At 34.3% G+C, this 21,291-nt stretch overlaps 1 protein-coding gene across 3 annotated transcripts in view; it reads left to right on the forward strand.

Annotated features, from left to right (window-relative positions):
* The window catches only part of FAM83B (family with sequence similarity 83 member B), a 137,288-nt gene that overhangs the window by 69,773 nt on the left and 46,224 nt on the right, over positions 1–21,291 (forward strand). The window lies entirely within an intron of this gene.

Below are 21,291 nucleotides of genomic sequence, written 5' to 3' on the forward strand. Positions count from 1 at the left end.
TTTTGTTGTTTTTCAGTCATTTCTGACTGACTCTTTGTGACTTCATTTTGGGGTTTTCTTGGCAAAGATACAGGAGTGATTCGCTATTTCCTTCTATAGTTTGTATTCCAGAATAGAGACAAATAGGGTTAAGTGACTTTCCCAGTGTCACATAGCTAGAAAGTGTCAGAGGACAGTTTTGAACTCACAAAAATGATTCTTCCTGATTCCAAGTCCAGAACTCTATTCATTGTGCCACCTAACCTCTGTTAAATTAGCTGGGTTATTTATGTTGAAGGTATTACTTGATAGAAAACATGAAAAAAAAATAATTGAAGCCCCAGACTTCTGCTCATTAACATTTCTAATAAAAGGCAATAAAGTGCAGTGACTCGAGCACCACATCTCATATTTGAAAGTCTAGGTCAAAATGCTGCCTTTACAATTTACTAGCTCATTGTGTAAGTCTCTTAACCTCTGTGAACCTGTTTCATCTTCTATAAAACAAGAAGATACTATTACTTGTGCTATGAACTACACAAAATCATTGCATTCTAATACACTTTCTCGTTCCTATCATATATTTCTTTTTTCTCTCTGGAAAAATAGAGTAAAAAAAAAGGAACCAAATATTTCAAGATTTCTAGCAGAAAAAAAAAAAAACCTAAACATTATATGGCTAGTTACACATCTAACATGTTGTGGCCAAACCTAGTTACAAGTTAGAGAAGTGTGAAATTAAACATGCTTCATGTTTTTTCCCCTCAATAAGTATTTCTGTAAGACATAGGGAGATTTAGAAATTTAACCACAATGTAATTAAAGAAAATGTCACTTAGTTTGACTAGTTTAGAATAGGGGGAAGAGGGTGAAAATGAGTAAAAGACTAGGATGAATAAGTAAAATGTATGAATCATTAAAAGTTTGCAAGAAACATTCACTTCTGAAATTCATCATTCTTTCCTTCTTGTCAATTTCTGCATTTCTTGTTCCCTTCCCTCTCTGATCCATTTGTCTATGCCCTTAAAAGATGGTATGATTCTCTCCCACCTCTTCTTGGTATTTGACTTAAAATTCCTAGATAAAATTTGCAGTGTCTGTAGGGATTCTGGGTAGCTTCCTCTACAGCCTTTTCAAAGCTGATGATGACTGAGTTATGCAAAAACTACTGAATTTGTTGGTAAGGGAGAGAGGAAAGGAAGAGGAAGAGGGAAAAGAAGAAGAGAGGGAGGGAGATAAAGACATAGAGACAGAGAGATTGAACTCTTAGTATGTTCTAAGCAACATTTTCAGTACTGAGATACACATTCAAAAACAACAAGCCCTTGTCTTTAAGGAGCTTATATTCCTTGGGTAGATAAAACAATAGCTAGCATTTATATAGTATTTAAAAATTTTCAAAATGATTTCAAATATCTCATTTTATCCTCACAACAACCCTGGTGGCAGGGGGATGTAAATGTTATTATCTCAATTGCACAAATGAGTAAACTGAGTTTGCTCAGGGTCACACATGTATGATTTGTACCCATCTTCCTAAATCTAGGTCTAACATTCTGTCCACTGAAGTGCATAATTGCCTTTATTTAAAATAGAGATAAGTATGTTTTGTTTCATAATTTTATATGTTTATGAGCATTAGCTGCTTGTTGGTTCTTGATGTTTTTCTTTCTGCAGTCCAGACTGAGATCTTGTCACTTTTTCTCTCTTGCCAGAAGGCTCAATGGGCATATTATATAGACTAGTGAGGGGCAAGTAAATGGTCAATTCCTTTCAGTAATAACTCAGCTTCAGAAACAGTGCCTGGAAGTATTGTGATCATAGATGTAGGTTAGTAGTTATCTTAGACGTCATCTAGTCCAGTCTTATTTTATAGATAAGGATCATGGGCATGGAGAGGTCATGTGACTTGATCAATGTCACACAGTAGTAAATGAAACACCTAGGAATTGCACCCAGGTGTTTCTGACTCTACATCAAGTATGCTTTTCATCATTCCATTAAGGATCCCATAGCACCAGTTTTTAAAGCAATCCCTGATCTCCAGTTCTATAAGCAGATATGAAGATGGGATAAGTGATATGGCTGGTGATCTCCATCTTCTACTCCATCCTTTTCCTTATTCTTCTCCCTTTTCCATTTCCTTCTACTCCTCCACCTTTCCACTCTTTCAATTTAGCAAACATTTCTTAGCTTTGTGTTCGGAGGTAGGGAAGTAGAGAGTAAAAATAATATGGTTCTTGTCCTTAAGGTGCTAAAAATTCAGTCATGGGGGCGACATTTATACACAGTAACTCATTAGAATAGAGTGAGAAGATTGGAAAGGTATGGCTAGCAGAAACACACAAGAAAAGAAGAGGTATTCTTTTTTCTTTTTTTCTAACTTTGGGTTTAGAGGAGATAAAAGATGAGAGGCTCTGTGAAAGATTTGACACATGTCCAAGAACTTGAAGAAAGGAAAGGATTTGAGCAAGTTAAAAAAAAAAAACCATGATTCAATAAACTTATATTAGGCAACTACACATTTCATACACTGAATGAAGCCATGAAGTTTTTTTTTTTCTATCCTCCCCAATAGCATACCTTTTATTTCCATTTTTCTCTAGCACTTCAAGCCTGATTTTGGTGTCACTGCTCGTATCGGAAAAAAGAGAGCTTCTGTCAGGAAATGAGGAAAATACTATTAGTAACCCTGATATACACGTCAGTGAGCTGTCTTCTTCAACTAAGGAGAGTCCTTCAGGAGACAAATGTTCAAAGTGCGAAAAACAGAAAACATAAAAAATGCCTTAGAGTTTTACTTTCCTCTCATTTTAGTGACATGCAAGCCCATTCAGTGCCTCACATTGGGGCTTGGCTAGTGGTCTTCTGAAATCATTAGTTTAATTTTTAGTATGTAGGTGGTGGTGGAAAGGACAACAAAGAGAGGAGAAACTCAGTGTTCAATATTAAATTCATGAGAAACTGGAGATTAGAGGGAGAGAAGAAAGATTTAATTCACTGGGAAGCCTAAATTAATGAAATCTGAATTATAGGGTAGAGAACCTGATTGAATCTCTTAGAATTAATATTAGGTGTATGAGGTCCAACACTGTTAAATGAGATTCTAAGGTAGATTTCTTTGAAATACTTGTCTATTTATATATCACCTTAAGTGTACCTAATACTTACCAAGCAAGTCATTTGCATTGTGATGGTCATATTCACTCAATAATTTCTTAATATTCTACTTCTGATTCAAAATATATAGTTTGCTATTCTTGACTTACCTTTTTTTTTTCTGTGTAACACAACCTAGTTGACCAGGTTTTTTTTTTTAATTATTGAATTGGATAACTAATATAAAATAAGATTAAAAATAATGATAGAACTGGAAACTTATTTAAACATAAAGTCATTCTTATTTAAATATTCTAGTTAACAGAAAATCAAATTTAGCCTCAGTGATCAGATAAAACATGGCCTATTTTTTCAATCATAAGATCCATTATAGAAAAACTCATGCATGAGATGAATGGGTTAGCATAATATTACAATAAGTGAGCTACATTAAAAAATAAAAAACATAAGTTAAAATATAGAACTTCAAAGTTTCTAAATAAAATTATTTACTTGAGGATTATTGTTACTATTGTGCATTTCATTTTAATGAAGTAATTTTATAAGACTTTTAGAAGTCTTTATATACATACACACAGAGTCACATACTACATGACATATATTTTAAAAGGAAAAGGAGTTACAACATATTGGGAGGCAGAATAAAAAAGAGTAGAAATTACCTTTTCTTCATCACTGGACTTCCATTGAAATCTTAGTTTTGACACCTCCTTGCTATGTGATTTTGGGCAAGTTTCTTAACCTTTCTGAGTTCTAGCTTCTTCATATGTGAATCTTTTTCACAAGATTGTGAGTAACAAATGAGATCAGGGATATGAAAGTGTTTTTTTGAACTAAGAGTGCTGGTCTTGGAGTTAGAAAGATACTTCTTAGCTGTGTAACCCTGGGAAAGTCACTTGGCCTTGTTTGCCTCAGTTTTCTCATCTTTAAATGAGCTAGAGAAGGAAATGGCAAACCACTTCTGCAACTTTGTGAAGAAAACCTTAAATGTGGTCATGAAAAACTGAATGTGACTGAGAATGACTGAACAAAGATAGTATCATATAGATGTAGACTATTCTTGTGTAGTTGTTAATGCTATTGAATGATCAGGCTATTATAAAAATAGTCAAGTAATAGATACCACCTTCTCCTAACTTTTTTGCTATGGAAACAAGTTCTTTTTCAAACACTGCTATGTCTACTTCAAATCAGATGTTTTTTTTTTTCACATAGTAAAAATGTCTAGTTTTAGGCACTGATGGACTTAATGAGTTTTTCACATACAGGCACACACATGTACACACATGTACTATTCCATATATACATATGGAAAGAGAGAAAATTTCAGTGTATTTTAAAATTAAGCTGATACTCTTATTTGTACCAAATAACAGAAAAGAGGCAACTAAGTGATACAGTAGATAGAGTGCTGGGTCTGGAGTCAAAAAGACTCATCTTCCCAAGGTCAAATCTGGTCTCAGACACTTACTAGTGTTTTGACCCTAGGCAAGTCATTTAAGCCTGTTTGCCTCAGTTTCATCTTCTATGAAATACACAGAGAACGAAATGCAAACCACTGCAGTATCTTTGCCAAGAAAACCTTAAATGGGGTCACGAAGAGTTGGATGTGACTGAAACAACAAAAAGAAAAGGTTGTTATTGTGCACCCCATTGGTCCCTTGCAAATAAAGAAAGAATAATACTCATTTTCTAAGCTAAATTGATTTTACCATTGGGTGTTTTAGTTCAGTGGAGAAGAGCAAGCCAAGTTTCCCTTAGTATCAAATACAAATCAATCCTTAATTCAGTGGCATGTTCCAGAGGCAGCAGTTTTCCCCACAAAAGTAAATTTTCATTTGACACCAGCAATTAGGTGACTTCCCACCAAGCAAGAACAATAATTCTGTAAAAAAGCATAATGATTTTGGTAAGCCTCATTCACTTTCTAGAAATTACTGTGGAGATTGGAAAGGAATGAATAATTTTGAGTACCACAGCTGAGTTAACCCACTTGAAGACATGGAATGGGTCACATTACCCAGGTACAACAACCTTGAAACCTGGATTGGTGGATCTTGATCCTGGCCCTCTTTATTTTTGAAGGAATTATTTACTGTCTCAATCCTTTACTTTCCAGAATTGGTAAATCTCTTTGTCTAGCAATTTACAGATCTACATCACAACCTCACAAGCCTATCTTATTTTAAAAAAATAACAAAAAACAGTGTGGCACAGTACAGAGTCAGAGATTTGCAGTCAAAGGATCTGGTTTCAAGTTCCAGTCCTGATTCTTACTACCTGCCTGACCATGGACAAGTCACTTCATTTCACCTGTAAAATGACTTGATCATCTCCAGGTGTCATTTCTCCTCTCAAACTATGATTCTATGATCCAAAATGCAAAATAGAAAAGGCAACATGGTATCCTTTCATTAAAAGGGATTGACTTTGTTTATCTGTTAAATATTCTTTTACCTAAAACTTATGTTTAATATATCTTTAAAAACCCCTTATTATAGAATGGGGGAGGGTGGAGATATTCTATGTTCAGTGTAGAGAATCAATTAGTACAATATAATATTGTCATCATGTGAGTTACAGGAGAATGACACATTGAATGGAAGTACTGGAACTGGAGACAGGAATAGCTAGGCTAGAATCCTGCCAGTGACTGTTACCAGCATTAGATGAAGGCATGTTACAGCTTTTCTGATGCTAAGTTTTCTCATTCACAATTAGGGATAATAAGAGCACCTACCACACAGGGCTGTTATAAAGGTCAAATGAGATATTGCATACAAAATGCTATATAAATTTCAGGTATTTTTTCATATGTATTTTTAAAGCATGTCCCTGAAACTTTAGTACTTATAATTGACATCATGTCAGTCAACTAACATTTATTAAATGTGTACTCTGAACCAAGCACTGACCTAAATCATGGGAATTCAAAGAAAGTAACTTACATACACACACACACACACACACCATTTTGGGTGTATTATTGTATAATTTATTTTGATAGAGGAGACAAAATGTAAACAACTATGGACATATAAGGTATATAAAGAGTAAATGGGTGATATCCTCAGAAGGAAGAGACTAACAGTGGGAGGGGGGATGTGGGACCAGGGGAAGCCTCTTATATAAGGTAAACTGGGTCCAGAAGATATAACAAAGGTCAAAGGTCTAGTCTTGCTCCTCTTTATATGATTCTCCCCGTGTTAAGGGGGTTTTTTGTTCTATTAAGCTAAAATTACAATCAAATACTTTATAGAATAACATTTCAAATATGATTATAAAAAAGCAGTGCCACCCTAGAGTATTTAATGAAAGTACCTTGTATAGAGGGTCAATAAGAACATTATAGTTTTTATTCATTTCTTTAAAAATGAAGTACATATAAATAATAATTTCAGGCTGAAAATAATGCTTATGTCTCACCAAGATACCACCTTAGATAGACATGACCTTGAACAGACTCTAGAATTTTGTATTCAGATCATTTCTATTAACAGGGGTTGTATTGAAGCAATTTAAGTAATTAAATACTTTAGCAGTGACAGTTTGATGTTGTTTAATGACAGGTGTGTCATTTGTATGACAAGTCACCTAATTTGACAGAATATATTTTTCTCCTATAGAGTCCTCTAGCTCATTTTTAATCCTCTGGAGATCAATCATTTGCCTGTCCCTGGGTGCTTCAAGTTATATCAATCTCTGTGTTTGGAGAAACTGATATATTTTCATTCAGAACACATGCATTTTATGCCATTAGCCTGGACCATTTTGAATGATCATGTTTATTTCACTGGAGAAAAAGCAGGAGAATTGTCATACCATGACTGACTCTTTAATTCTATAGCTGTGGGTTCTTTCTGAGAGATATACAGATGACTCCACTGTCTTGATTATTGTACCTATCTTCTCTGTATATTTGTGGGTACCTTCATATATTTGTTGAGGTGAAGAAATCAGAATTGAATGTAGCATTATAGACCCACCATACTTTTATATAAGGGTAGGGTGAGTTTTCCAATTTAAATTTCAGTGTCTCCTAGTGATGCATAACACTTTGCAGTTTAGTAGCATACTTGGATGTCTTCTACAAATGAAACCCTTTGATGCATTGCAGTTAGAAGCTTAGAGCACTATCCATATTGGTTATCGTCATCTCCTTCTCCTCCTCCTCCTCCTCCTCTTCCTCTTTCTTCTTTTTCTTCTTCTTCTTCTCCTTCTTCTCCTCCTCCTCCTCCTTCTCCTTTTTCTTCTCCTCCTCCTTGTTCTTCTCCTTTTTCTTCTCCGTCTTCTTCACTTCTTCTTCTTTTGCTTTCTGGAGGAGGGAAGGCAGTGCAGTTGGGGTTAAGTGACTTGTCCAAGATCACACAGCTAGTAAGTGTTAAGTGTATGAGGCCGGATTTGAACTCTTGTTCTCCTGACTCCAGGGCCAGTGCTCTTCCCACTGCATCACCTAGCCATCCCTGGTTGTATTCTTCGTGACCTGATTCCCATGTTATGAGATGATGGCTTCTCTTATGATTGTTGGCACAGCATGAGAGTGTAGGTGATATTCTTCTCTTAATGCCTTCTGCCCAAAAAATTATATGAAATATTTGTGTATCGACTACATATCTGGAGATTAAGTAACATTCTTAATCTCTGTTTCCTCTTCACAAAATTATATCAGTTGTACTACTTGAACTCTAAGGTATGTTCAATCTCTAATCATCCGTTATTCTACAATGCAATACTTTTCGAGATTGGCTTAGTAGAGAGTAAAAAGAAATATGATGTGACAGGGGGAGGGAGCCAAGATGGTGAATTAGAGGCAACACAGATGAACTCTCTCAACATTACCTGCCAACCAACTTTAGAATAATGCCTTAAATTAAATTTTGGAACCACAAAGCTTATACAATATAGGGGAAAGTGTGTGTGTGTGTGTGTGTGTGTGTGTGTGTGTGTGCGCGCGCGTGCACAATGCTTAAACCTCATTCTCATTGGAATTGGTTCAAAGAGGGAAGAATAAATACACACATACTGCTATGTATGGAAATATAACTTACACAATAGAGGAAAAGGATGGGAAAAGGATAACAGAAAGAGAGGAGGATGATTACAAAGGAGGACAGATCAAGGGAAGCAGCAGTTAGAGACAAAGTAGTCTTGAGATACAAGATAAAAAGAGAGAGAGATGAAAGAAAGAAATGATGAAGGGAAAACACAATTATTAATGATAACTGAGTGTGAATGGGATGAACTCACCCATGAAACAGAAGTAGAGAGCAAAATGAATTAGAAATTAGAATCTAACTATATGTTGTTTAAAAGAGACACACTTGAAACAGAAAGACATTCACCAAATTAAAAGAAAGGTTTGTAGCACAATCTAATGTGCTTTGGCTGAAGGAAAAAAGGCAGGGGTAGCAACCATGATCTTAGGTAAGAAAAAAGAATAGACCTAATTAAATGAAATAATCCAAGAAACTACATTATGCTGAAAATTACCATGGAGAATTAAATAATATTAAAAAATTTTGGAGCAAGCTTCTCTGATAAAATCCTATTTCTCAAAAATATATACTAAGTATAGAACTGAGACAAATTTATAAAAATAACCATTCTCCAATTGATAAATCATTAAAGAATATAAACAAGTAATTTTCAGAGGAAGAAATCAAGCCTATTTATAGTCATATAAAATGCTCTAAATTATTATTTAGTAGAAAAAATGCAAAGTAATACAACTCTGAGGTGCCCCTTCAATTCTATCAGAAATGACAAATTCAGGAAAGGGTAAGGGGAAAATAGATTACACTAGTGAACTATTGGTGGAGTTGTGAACTGGTCCAGCCACTCTGGAGAACAGTTTGGAACTAGGCCCAAAGGGCTAGAATACTGTGCATACCCTTTGTCTCAGCAATACTACTACTAGGTCTGTATCCAAAAGAGATCAAAGAAAAAGGAAAAGGGAACATATATACGAAAATATTAATAGAAGCTCTTTTTGTGGTGGTAAAGAATTGCATTGAGAGGATACTCATTTATTGGAGAATGAATGAAAAAGTTGTACTAAATGATTATCATGGAATATTATTGTAGAAATGACAAGTAGGATGGTTTCTGAAAAACCTGGAGAGACTAGCATGACCTGAAACAAAGTGAAATGAGAAAACTCAGGAGGTCATCGTGCTCAGTAATAGCAATGTTGTAATGATGATTGACTGTGAAAGACTTGGGTACTCTAATCAATACAGTGATCCAAGACAATTTCAAAGGACACTTTATAAATATCTGTTCCCTACCTCTAGAGAAAGAACTGATGAATTTTGAGTGAAAACTGAATTATAACATTTTAATTTATTTTTCTTGCCTTTTTTTGAAGTATGGCTAATATGGAAATATATTTTGCATGATTCCACATGCATAATTTAAATCATCTTGTTTGCCTTCTTGGTAGGTGTGGAGGAAAAATTTAAAAAGTAAATAATTAAATAAGAAAAATGTGATTGAAAAGAGCCAAATGTTGGACAATATCCTTCCCTTATCTTTCTCCATTTTCCTCCAGTCCCTCTTCTCTTGAGTCTTTTCACCCAGTAGGTCTCACATCCCTTTCCTTTTTTTTAAAGTCACCTTAGGTATCACACTAACCAGGACTCTCCCTTCATCTTAAGTGGATATTGCAATAAATTAACTCCTAACTTATCTCCTAGTCTTTGGTCTTCTTCATTTCCTATTTGTTCCCCATACTGTGTCCAGATTGAGTTCAAAAGCACACATCTTGTCATAGCATTCACTTCATTGCTCATGAACCTTATCATCATCCTATTCCCCCTCCCCTAGCACTTAGAACAGAGCCTTCCTAAGTCAGTGTTTAATAAATATTTGTTCAATAAATAAGTTAGCAAGCTTATCATTGCAATTCATTAAGGGGTTCCTAGTAGTCTGAGAAACTTCATTTTGCCCATTATGTTCCTAACTTACTTCCAGAGAATGTTTTAGATACCTAAACTGAGTTGTTTTTTTTTTTATTAAGAAATATACCATAGTGATATTTCACTCATTCATTGAAATCATGAATTCTCATTATTTGGGAATTTCAAAAGCTCTCTTATTGAAAGTTACTTAAATTGTATCATTTTTGAGTGCTGACAATTCAAATTGCTTTTCCAAAATTTGATGGAGGTTATAAAGCTAGGATCTATATAGAACAGCAGATTGATGAATAAAACATCACATTTTTATTTATACTACAACTTAAAAAAATACTCAATGAACAGAGCTGCTAATTGAAACCATTAATCCTCATTGAGAGCTAAAATCTCTTGAAAAATAGAACACACTCTGCAGAGAAACACAAAATCTCAATGTTTATTTAAGTTGCATTTAGATAGATATTGTAAAAGCCAAGACAAAATACTTGACTTTTGATGTGATTGCTGACTTGTGGATCTTCACTTGTGGTTCAGATCCTGGATGTAAAACTATATTTTTGGGGAAAAAATCAAATCATGCACTGGTGGAGAAAGGATAATAGGTTTTTAAATGTGGTTTTGTACCCTATACATTCTATATCTTTAACTTCAAGTATTCTGAAAAGCATGTAAACAGGGCAAGGATTAGTTCCAGGCATTCATCGCTGGTGTTAGTATATAGATGGAGAACTCATTCAGAGATAGGGGATTGATCAGGGTTACCATCCAGGCATCCTACTGTGTGTTCCTCTGTGTGACCTTAGAGCACTCACCTTTATAGTATTAAAGAACTACCTTAATTTATCTAAAGGGTTACTTTTGACAGCATTTTCTTTTGTATATTTTGCTTTTTCCAGAAGGATATAAACTCTTTGAAGGCAAAGGGACTGAGATTTTTTTTGTTTGTCATTTAACTGTCATTTTTAGAGGTTAGACTGCTCAACTTTGAGTCAAGAAGAGATAGATTCACATTCCATCTCCAACTCTTAATTACTGTGTCAACTTAACCTCTTTGAGCCTCAGTTTTCTCAGAGGACAGTAATGTCATTAGTGACTGCTCAGAGTATAAGACACAGATGAGGTGCCAGCTTTATGAACCTTGCAATGATGTACAAATAATAGTTGTTTTGTTATTGTATCACTTATATTCTCAGCTCAGCAAGAACTCTGGGTCTTGCATATAGTAGGAGCTCAATAAACATTTGTTTAACTGTCCTTGACAATTATTATTCATAATAACTTTTTTCCATATTAATCTAGTTTTAAGTATCAGAATAAATATATAAATTAGTTTCTAACAGAACTAATCTAGAACCCTAAGATCAAAACATTAAAGTTGTCTGTGTAAGTGTAGCATTCCCTCTGGGTTTACTCTCCCAGTATCTACTAACAGGCTGGGTCATCAGAAGACAGCTGACCAGTAATCTCCTTAGTATTCTCAAGGTAGCTCTGAAGGATGTGGCTCTCAATATGATTGCCCAAGAACTACCATATGATGTACACTAGCCTCCCTCCCCCTCTATATAGATCAACCATCTGACAACCATTGATGTTTACAAAGGGATATTTGCTGAAGAGATATCACAAGAGCTCTGTTTACAAAATAATATCCCAAACAGAAGCACAGATACATATTTCATTTGCAAACCCATGGTTCCTGTGGAGATAGACCTCAAACATTAAATACAAAGTGCTAAGGCGTGTATATAGTGAACAACAGATGGGGCAGACTTTCCAGATGGAGCTGATTCTTGGTCCTAGAAGGCTTTTCTTCCCTTTGTGGAATCCCCATCAAGTTTACTTCTGGGCTTGGCACTGGTGTTAGATGAGTATTTTTTCTCCTTCCTGGACTCAATCACTGTTCCTACAAGATCCAGTCTTACACTGGTTCTTTTTGGCAAAGGGACGTTGGATGGCTCTTCTGGCATTTCAGAAAGCACAATATTTTAACCTAGTCAATTTCTTTTGAGATACTAATTTACTGAAGATGCAGAAAAAAAATAGATGCAAAGGTTTAAGCAGTCTGTACCCAGGGACATATGGGGGCTGGTTGGGGAGATGAGGCAACAACTATCCCTTCAGCCATCTGAGTCCCAGGGCAGTCCTTATTACTGGAAAGCCTTCACTGAAAAGAATGGCAAGTCAAATCTTAAATTTTTGTATGCACATCAGTTCTGATTTATCTTCCACTAAATCTTCATTCCTTTTAGCTCTTCAACCAACTTTTTATCTGAGTCATCTTGGCCAAAATAGATAACTGATATTCCATATGTAGATTTGTGTGGTCACAGAATATTAAGCCCATTCTATATAATGCGAAAGGAAGGGTAAGACTGAGCATGTTTTAACAACTGAACCCTCATTGACCAATCACTCTGTTGTATAATATATCACTGTGACTATCTGAATTCACAACTTAAAACTCACCTTTATAACTTATGAATTTAGAAATGATTGCCTTCAAATTACTGAGTGCACTTGAAATATACTGATTCCCCTACTATGTTGTCTCTTGTAGTTTGTGGATCTGAAATCCCTTTAGGAAGTCCAAATATTTGAACAAGAACCAGAAGCAATTGCTAATTCGAATATTCTATTTGGTAACTAGAAATATATCCTTGGGAGTCTATTCCTAAGACATGTTTAGGGAATCTAGTGACCTTTTCCTACTCTACCTCTAGACATCAGACTGAACTGTTGACCAGGACCAGCAAATTCCATTAAGTCCTTGGTAGGGAGGAGGGAAATGTCTTATTTCCCTTCCCCATTATCCCTAATCCTCTTGCTTAGCAATTCTTTTTGGCTCTAATATAGGAAAGTGGCTTTTGTCTCATTAGAAAGAAAGGACTTTTCTCTATCTGAGATTCAGAGCTATGATGTGTAGGTCATGGGAATGTACTAATCTGCACAAGTACTTCCTTCCTTTTTTTTTCACCCTACTTTACACCTTTCACTGACTGACTCAGAGTAGTCAGTTTTTTTTTAAAGCAAATTTCACTAGGTAAGCTATTTTTATTTTTCTGCTCTTACATCTCTTCACATTTCTATAACCCCCTCCTTTGGTCATTTATTCATTCTAATGACTTCAACTATTATGACTCTGGATGACTCCTACATATATATATATATATATATATATATATATATGTATATATCCAGTTTTCAATTTCTGCCTCCCTCACCAGCTTCATTCCTATATTTCTAACTGACTTTTGGATATCACCTGTACCTGGATGTCCCATTTGCATTTTGAAGTCAGTATACTAAAAAATAAACACATCATTATTCACCTAAACTGATGGCTCCACCATCCTTCCAGTCATTCAGGCTGAGAGCTTCAGATTCATCTTTTACTCTTCAAGTCTTTTTTCATTCTCCAAATCCAATAAAGTTTCATTTTTCTACCTTCACAGCATCTTTCATATCCACTTCTGCCCCTGTTTTTATTGAGACTGTTTAGGTACTAAATATTTTTCCACAGGAGCATTTATAATTGTCTCCTAAATGGGTTTCATTCTAATAATCTATTCTCCTATCTACCCTTTATATAACTGTAATGTACATATCTGAATATAACACTATTAAAAAAAACAACAGGCATTGATGGGTCCTCATTTCCTGTGAGATAAAATACAAACTTCTTTGTTTGGAGCTTATTATCTTTCACAGACTTGTTTCAGTATACATTTCTTATTTCTTATAATTTCCCTTAATATGATCTATATTCCAGACATGCTTGATTATTAGCTGTTCTTCAATCCTGTCTTGATTTGTTCTTCCATGTTTGTACAGCATCCTGCCCTTCTTATGCATGAAATACACTTCATCCACATCTTCTTTTGTTTAATTGATTTTTTTTAGGCTCATCTCAGAAGCTGTCTCATTCATAAATTCTTTTGCAATAAAACCTTTCCATGAAGGGAAACATTTTGCAAATCTTAAAACACCATAAAATGTGCATGATTACTCTAAAATTGTTCCCTGTCTTCCCAGCTGAAAATACTTTCTTACATGCCCCAAATTTCCTCTGTGCTTTGCAAATATCTTCACTTTCATGCATCTCATTTTACCACTTTATACATTTCTTGCCCAAGTACTAAAAAGTTAAAGATATCTTATAGTAATTTATTTATGCCCATGGGAATCATGTTAATATCCTGCCCCAAGTTGGCCATGGGCATCTACCTAAGTCTATAGGCCTCTTCTCCATGTTTATGATTTCATGAGACCAATAGAACATTCTGGCTCTCCACCTGTCAAGCCCCATCCTTGTCACATGAACAACCTAATTTCTCTTCCTATTGTATATTTCCCTGATAACATCTTTTATTCTTTTTTTAAAATTTCCTTATTAGTTGTAACTTGCTCATATTCATTCACTATATGTCTTTCTCTCTATATATATATGCTAGAGGATCTACCTAGAATTGTAGATGTAGAAATAGAAGAGACATCAGAGACAAAGCAGGCTAATCTCTTCATTTTACAAATGAGGAAACTTAGGTGAAGGGGACTAAGTGACTTGCCTAAAGTATAACAGTCAATACACATCAGAGGCAGGATTTGAACTCAGGGCTTATGACTCTATACTTGGTGTTCTTTCTGTTGTAATATGTTGCTAAAGTTTGTACCATTAAGAAATTATATGCCTTATTTTACTTATTAGATTGTGTCCTCTTTTTACTACATCATTTTTTTTTCACATCTTCAGCACATTGCACAGATTTTTGGGAAGAAGAATTTGGCAAAATAAATCAAACACAGAAAAATATGTTTGTGCTCATGTCCAAGTACAGAAACTGATGAGCAGGAAATTAGTATGAACATTTGTAGATTTCATAGATAGTATGTCATCATTTCTACCCTATGTGTATACTTTTTCTTTTCTTTGAATGTTTAACTAAATATATGAAAACTCATGCTGCTTTTCAAAATGCTTATGTCAAATTTGTGGTGCCATGGGCTTGGACTGAACAGTCACATCTGAGGAAAACTCATTAAAACCACATGGATGAATGCTTGCAATTTAAAATGATGTGTGCTGTGTTGTAAACGTGTTTTTTTTTTCATTCTGAACATGTCCTTGAGTAATGTATAACAATCAGTATAACAAAGTTGTGACTAAAAAATAATTCCTGTCACTTTAGTGGACCTAAATCATTATATAGGTATTACCAAATTCAAGGAGATTATTCTTTATAATTGCTTTTCTTTTGAATGGAATTTTGAACTAATTATTTTACTTTAGATACAAAAAGGTTTTATTAACTCATCTCAGTCAGTAATTTAGAAAATTCAGAAAACCCTAAGAGTACATGCACTATTAAAAGTCAATGTAATAGTACCATTTAGGGTCTTTAATAGCTACAATCTTAGTTTGTGACTTAGAAGTTTTCTGAGTATATGAAACTGAGGATTTTAATTATATAGGATTCTTCATTAATTATTTGCACCTTGGACCAGTGGAAAAATTTCATAGTACTTTTTAGTATCCTAAAATTTTCTCCAAGTATTGCTAGTAAGTCTTAAACTATAAGTTTAGTGACAGTATACACAATTGGAGTTATGTTGCCCTCTGGTATACAAATAAAGAAGACATAAAATAGACATAACACAGAATAGTGCTTTAAAATGTTTTTAAGGAATATAATTTTGTACAATTTATTCAGGATCTTTCTAAGCCAAAAGCAAGGGAGAGGAAGAAAAGAAAATACTATTGACACTTGTCATTATTATATTATTATGTACAGACTAACATCATCTCCTTGTCTATGACTTAATAGAGGGGTTTTTTTGGGGGGGGAGTTATTTTGTTTTATCATCTCTGAGATTTCATAAGGTAAAAAAAAAAACAGGCAGGTAGTGGCAAGTATATTACTTCAGGTGAATTCTTTGGTGTGGGTGAAGGACTCTACTAAAAAACAACAACAATATCTTTCATTTCTGTAATTGGGAGGACGAGTTTAACCTGCTCAATGTTTATACTATAGATTCATTTTGTAATCTGGTAAAGCCTATAGACCCATTTTGATTGATGTTTTTAAACACAATGAATCAAATACATCGGATTATAAAGGAAACAAGTTATAGTACAATTCAGTTATCACAATATATATTTTTAAAAGTTTGTGGTATTCAAGTTGAGTCATTGTCATAGTGTTTTGCAAGGTTTCACAAAGCATTTTTCTCAAATACAGAAGCAGAGAGAGAACAAATTTGTTCATAATCCAATTTTGCCCCTTATTACTTACTTACCTGTATTTCTGTAGGCAAATCCCCTAACCTTTCTGGGTTTCAATTTTCTTACTGGTAAAATGAATTGGGAACTTGGATTGCAACACGGAATGTCTGTGGAATCCGTAATCAAATAAGATTATGCCACCTATATGTAACTTAGAAAAACAACCAGTCAGGTTAATATAAGAAAAAACACTTGAGGAAAAGTCATTGATCAGACTGGCTAATTTTGATTCCTGGACTTCACTTAATGGGATTTTAAATTTTTTTCTATGATTATCTATAGTATTGAAAAATCTGTCAGAATTTTTTTATTAAATGCTCATTGTTTGTGTGGTATTAACTGTTGAACTACAAATGGTACGGTTGGAATGGGGATCTCAGTCTCTGACTGTTTGTCTTCGAGCTGGTTAGATAGATACTATTGCTCCTGCCAAGATTTCTCTACTCCATAGGAAAAAAAAAAAATCTTTCCTGGTAGGCTGCTGTGATTATGTTATTCTTAGTATTACCTTTGATGATTGAAGGACAAACCTGGGGTCAGCTGGGCACAGCAGGTTAACAGCTAATAAGCATTTCAAAAGGAGTGATAAATGTTTGTGGGACTAAAAGAAGCCCACAGCCCAAGTGAATTGATAGGAGGTTTAATCTACCTCCAGTGATATTTCACCATTTAATCATTTGTTCCCTCTTTCTCTTACAAGTCTCTCACAGTACTGGCTTTTCTATGCTTTCCCCCCTCCCTGTCAGTGGCTACCTGTTTTGTTTCTAATTTCTTTACTCCCACTTTATTTTCTCTCCTTTCTTCCTGCCCCTTTTTCTCCTCCATTCCTCATCCTTTACTGTCTCATGTCTATCTTAGACAAGTCATTTCATCACTTTGGGTTACACATTCCTAATTTGTAAAATGGTGGTAGATGACCACCCCTGGGTTGTATTCCAGAACAGTTCTCCTTGTGCTTTATGATATCCATATTGAACTGTCAACAAAACCTGGCTTGGACTCTAACTCCTGGACTACTGTGGATTGCTTTTCCTGATCTCCAGATTAAACTCCTTCATCAAAAACAGAAAGGCACAAATGCAAAGCCCAAGGAGTAGGGTTTTTTCACAAGGCCATTTGATCCTAAGGGAATCAAATACCTCTTGTGTAACTTAGGTAGAACCTGAACCCAGGATTGGCACTTTATGCACTATGACATTCTGTCTCAAGAAAGAGAATGTGATAAAATGCTTTGTTACAAGGAATGGTTTTTTTCCCCCCCCCCCTCTGGGAAAATGAAAAGAAAGGATTCAAAGGGAAAGTTAGAAAATGTCAAAAGTATGTTATATTTTGTTTAGTCATTTTTTTCAGTTGTGTCCCACTCTTTGTGACCTCATTTGGGGTTTTCTTGACAAGATAGTAGAGTGGTTTGGTATTTTCTTCTCTAGCTCAGTTTATCATTGAGAAACTGAGGCAAATGGAGAGTCACACAGCTAGTAAGTGTCAAAGTCCAGATTTCAACTCAGGAAGATTAGTCTTTCTGACTCTAGACACTGCACTCTTTTCTGACACCTAGCTACCTGCACTATACTATATACATATGCATAATTATGTGCAAATATATATATATATATATGCAACTAATTTACAAAAGTTCCAAATTATTTTCTAAATTATAAGACAGCAAAATTGAATTACAAAAGTCTTGGCTTTTTATTTGTTTGTTTTGTTTCTTAAAGTCATAGTGAATAGAGAGCTACCCTTCCAAGCTAGGATGATATGGATTCAAATTCTACCTGAGACCCTAGATTGCAGAAAAGTGCTGACATATGCAGAGAGAAAGTGTTTCCCCACTAGGGATTATATATTGCATATCTCTATTTCCAACATAAAACAACTCTTCATTCTAAGTTTGATTTTATCTCCAGTGCCTTCCATAGATTTCCCAAAAGATTATCTTAGAACTTTGCTTTCATGCTACTAATTACAGACAGAACTTTAAAAGTAAATGGGTGACACTCTCTGGCATTCTGATGTAATTCTGGATAAAATTCATTAAAAATTATGGCAGGTGACAATTTTGGTATTAGCAAACACTTAAATTTTTTTGTCAGAAGTATAATGTTGTAAAATATTTTCTTAACAAAGGATCAATAAACAGAATAATAGATAACCCACACATACATATATACACACCTTACATGAAAGTAAGTTACCCCAAGAAATTTGAAAAGGAGTGCTTTATTTAAGAAATCATGTAGATTTGCTAATCTCAGATTAGTTAACAAAAATCTATAAAAAAAGGAAACAGGAAGCACTTACTGTCAGTCAACAAATGTTTATTGAGCTTGAGCACTCTTTATATTGTGTTGAGTAACATGAGTCATACAGAGGTCAGATAATGTCCCAGGCATCCTCAAGCTTGTATTCTAGCAGAGGAGATAAATCATATATACACAAATAATTATGTTAATCAGAATGGCATTTTGTCCCACTGTTTAGACAATGGCTTTATGACCACTGTGGACATCTTTCTGTTCCTCATAGATCCAACTCATAGGATTAATGACTTAGAGGTTTAGGAGACCTTATAAATCATCTAGTCCAACTCCTGGATTTTATAAATGAGGAAAATGAGGGCTAGAGACCTTAACTAGCCTTGGATCAAACAGGTGAAGAGGACTTCCTCCATTTATAAAGATATATAAATCTGTATATTAGATATTTGACATATAAATAAAAGCTATTTAAAAATATTAGTGGAGGAATCTGAAATCTCTGAATTTTATTTCATACAATATAACACTTGATGCTATAGCTAGCTATACAGATATAGAGTTACTTTATATATAGTTACAAAAATATCACTCTCATTCTATGTACATATCACATAATTTTCCATATTGTCTAGTATGCTTTTAGACTCACAGTGATTATGTAATATTTCCCCTCCATATAACAATACTTCTTAATATTCTCTTTTTGTTGGCATATATAAATTTCTAGATCTGCCTTAACATTGGTATAATATTCAGACTATTCACCTATTATCCCTAATTCTTGATTTTATCTTTTCTTCCATATAATTTTTCATATCTTCAACAAAACATCTTGCAAAAATTGATAGTTGATGTTATGCTCTTGTTTGCTTACTCCCACCACGCATCTCCCTGTTGCCCTTTGAGTCAAACACAATTTTGCATCTTCAGAAACTGTGTTGTTTCATGATTCATAATCAGATAGCATCCTTGGGAACTGATAAGTGTTAGAAGGCTGTTTTAAATGATTAAATATTATGTAACTTCTCAAATGCAAAATAATCCATTCTCTTTCTACTTTTCAACTCTGACCTCCTATTTTTGTCTATTTGAAGTGCCTTAGTCCAAGTTGTTTGTAGTGATGTATTGCCTATCTACTGTTATGGTAGAAACTGGATTATAGATACTCCTTATTGATTAAGTAGGTAGTAATATGAAAAAAGACCTCACAGAATCTTAGCAGAGCCAGAGGAAGATATCCAATGAATCGGAGAGTTCTTTTACTCAGTATTTACAGGAATACAAGGAAAAGAATTATACAGAATGAAAAGGTAGTGGTGAGTTATAGTCTGTGCAAGTTGAGGGATAACCACATTCAAGAGATATGAGTCTATTAAAGTAATATGTATTATTGCCCTGCTTTGTTCTTTTGTATGTACTTTATATAGATAGTAGAGACTCTTATTATTGAACTTTTTTGCCGAATATAATCTCCTGTGAATTATTTAACAATTCTACTACCATTTTCTTAATATGCTATAACTGTTCATCTCTATGCAGTCTAGTTTGCTAATTATATCTGAACAATTTTCTACATTTTCAATACAAAATTCGTCTTGATCAGTTCCATAAATATCCAAGTTAATATTTTCTTTTCCTATTAGAACTAAATTCTTTACTCACAGTTCATAATTCATATACTCTAAGAACTGAAATGGGTCTCTGAAAAGGATTTATTTGATTGTGACAATAGAAGGGAAAAGAAGGAAGAGATGCAGGGGAAGGAGAAATTGTATTGATAGCTTTGATTCTATATTGCATTAATCCATACTGAAGCTAAACTTGAATGAGTTTCTAGTTTAATAGAACAGAAAGAGACATATATGGAAAAGAGTAAAGAATTTATACATCTTTGATCTCATGGGTAAGAGGATTCTTATAACTGAGGTGGAGAAGTTGGTGAAATACCTAATTTTTAGGACACAGTTGGGGGAAACCAAAGAAACTAATTGCAATGTTTTCTGACTGTTGATATTTATTGAGAATATTCAATTTAGTACAATAAACAATACCAGTATATGCAAATAATTTTTAGGCCCTGGGAATTCTAGGATTAAATAAGGTATGTCTCTATCCTCCTGGAATGTGAAATCTAAAAGCAATGGACATTATATATATATATATATATATATATATATATATATATATATATATATGTATATATATACACACACACACACACACACACACACATATATATATACATATATATGCATGTGTCGTGATAGTACAAAGTAGAATGTGATAAATGCAAAGATATCAGGACAAAGTTCATAGAAGCATTTAGAGGAAGAAGGTACCATTTTATATTACATGGAGTAATCAAGGAAGGCTTCATGGAGGAGTTGGTACTTGACTTGTATCTTGATAAATGGGGGAAATTCCAAAAAGTAGCCATGGAGGTGAGATGGAGAAGATTAAGAAGAAGGTCGAGATACAGAAGGAAATTACAGAGTTATGAGAAGAATGAATATATGATAGTGTAGCAAAAGTCACAGGACGGGACATTATCCACAGTATCAAATGCTACACAGAAGTCAGTAAGCATCAGAACTGGAGAAAAAAAAATGATAGTATTTGGTACTTGGAGGAAGTATTTAGAAAAGCTGGAGGATACTTTATATCAAGTAGTTAGTAAAGAAGGGGAACCATTGGCACTGGTGCCGGTCTGCACTGCCTGGGAATTCCCTGCGGAGCC

Source organism: Petaurus breviceps, unplaced genomic scaffold, assembly GCF_028583685.1.
Source record: "Petaurus breviceps papuanus isolate PSGF00001 unplaced genomic scaffold, PetGlider_PUasm1.0 90822, whole genome shotgun sequence".
NCBI lineage: Eukaryota > Metazoa > Chordata > Mammalia > Diprotodontia > Petauridae > Petaurus > Petaurus breviceps.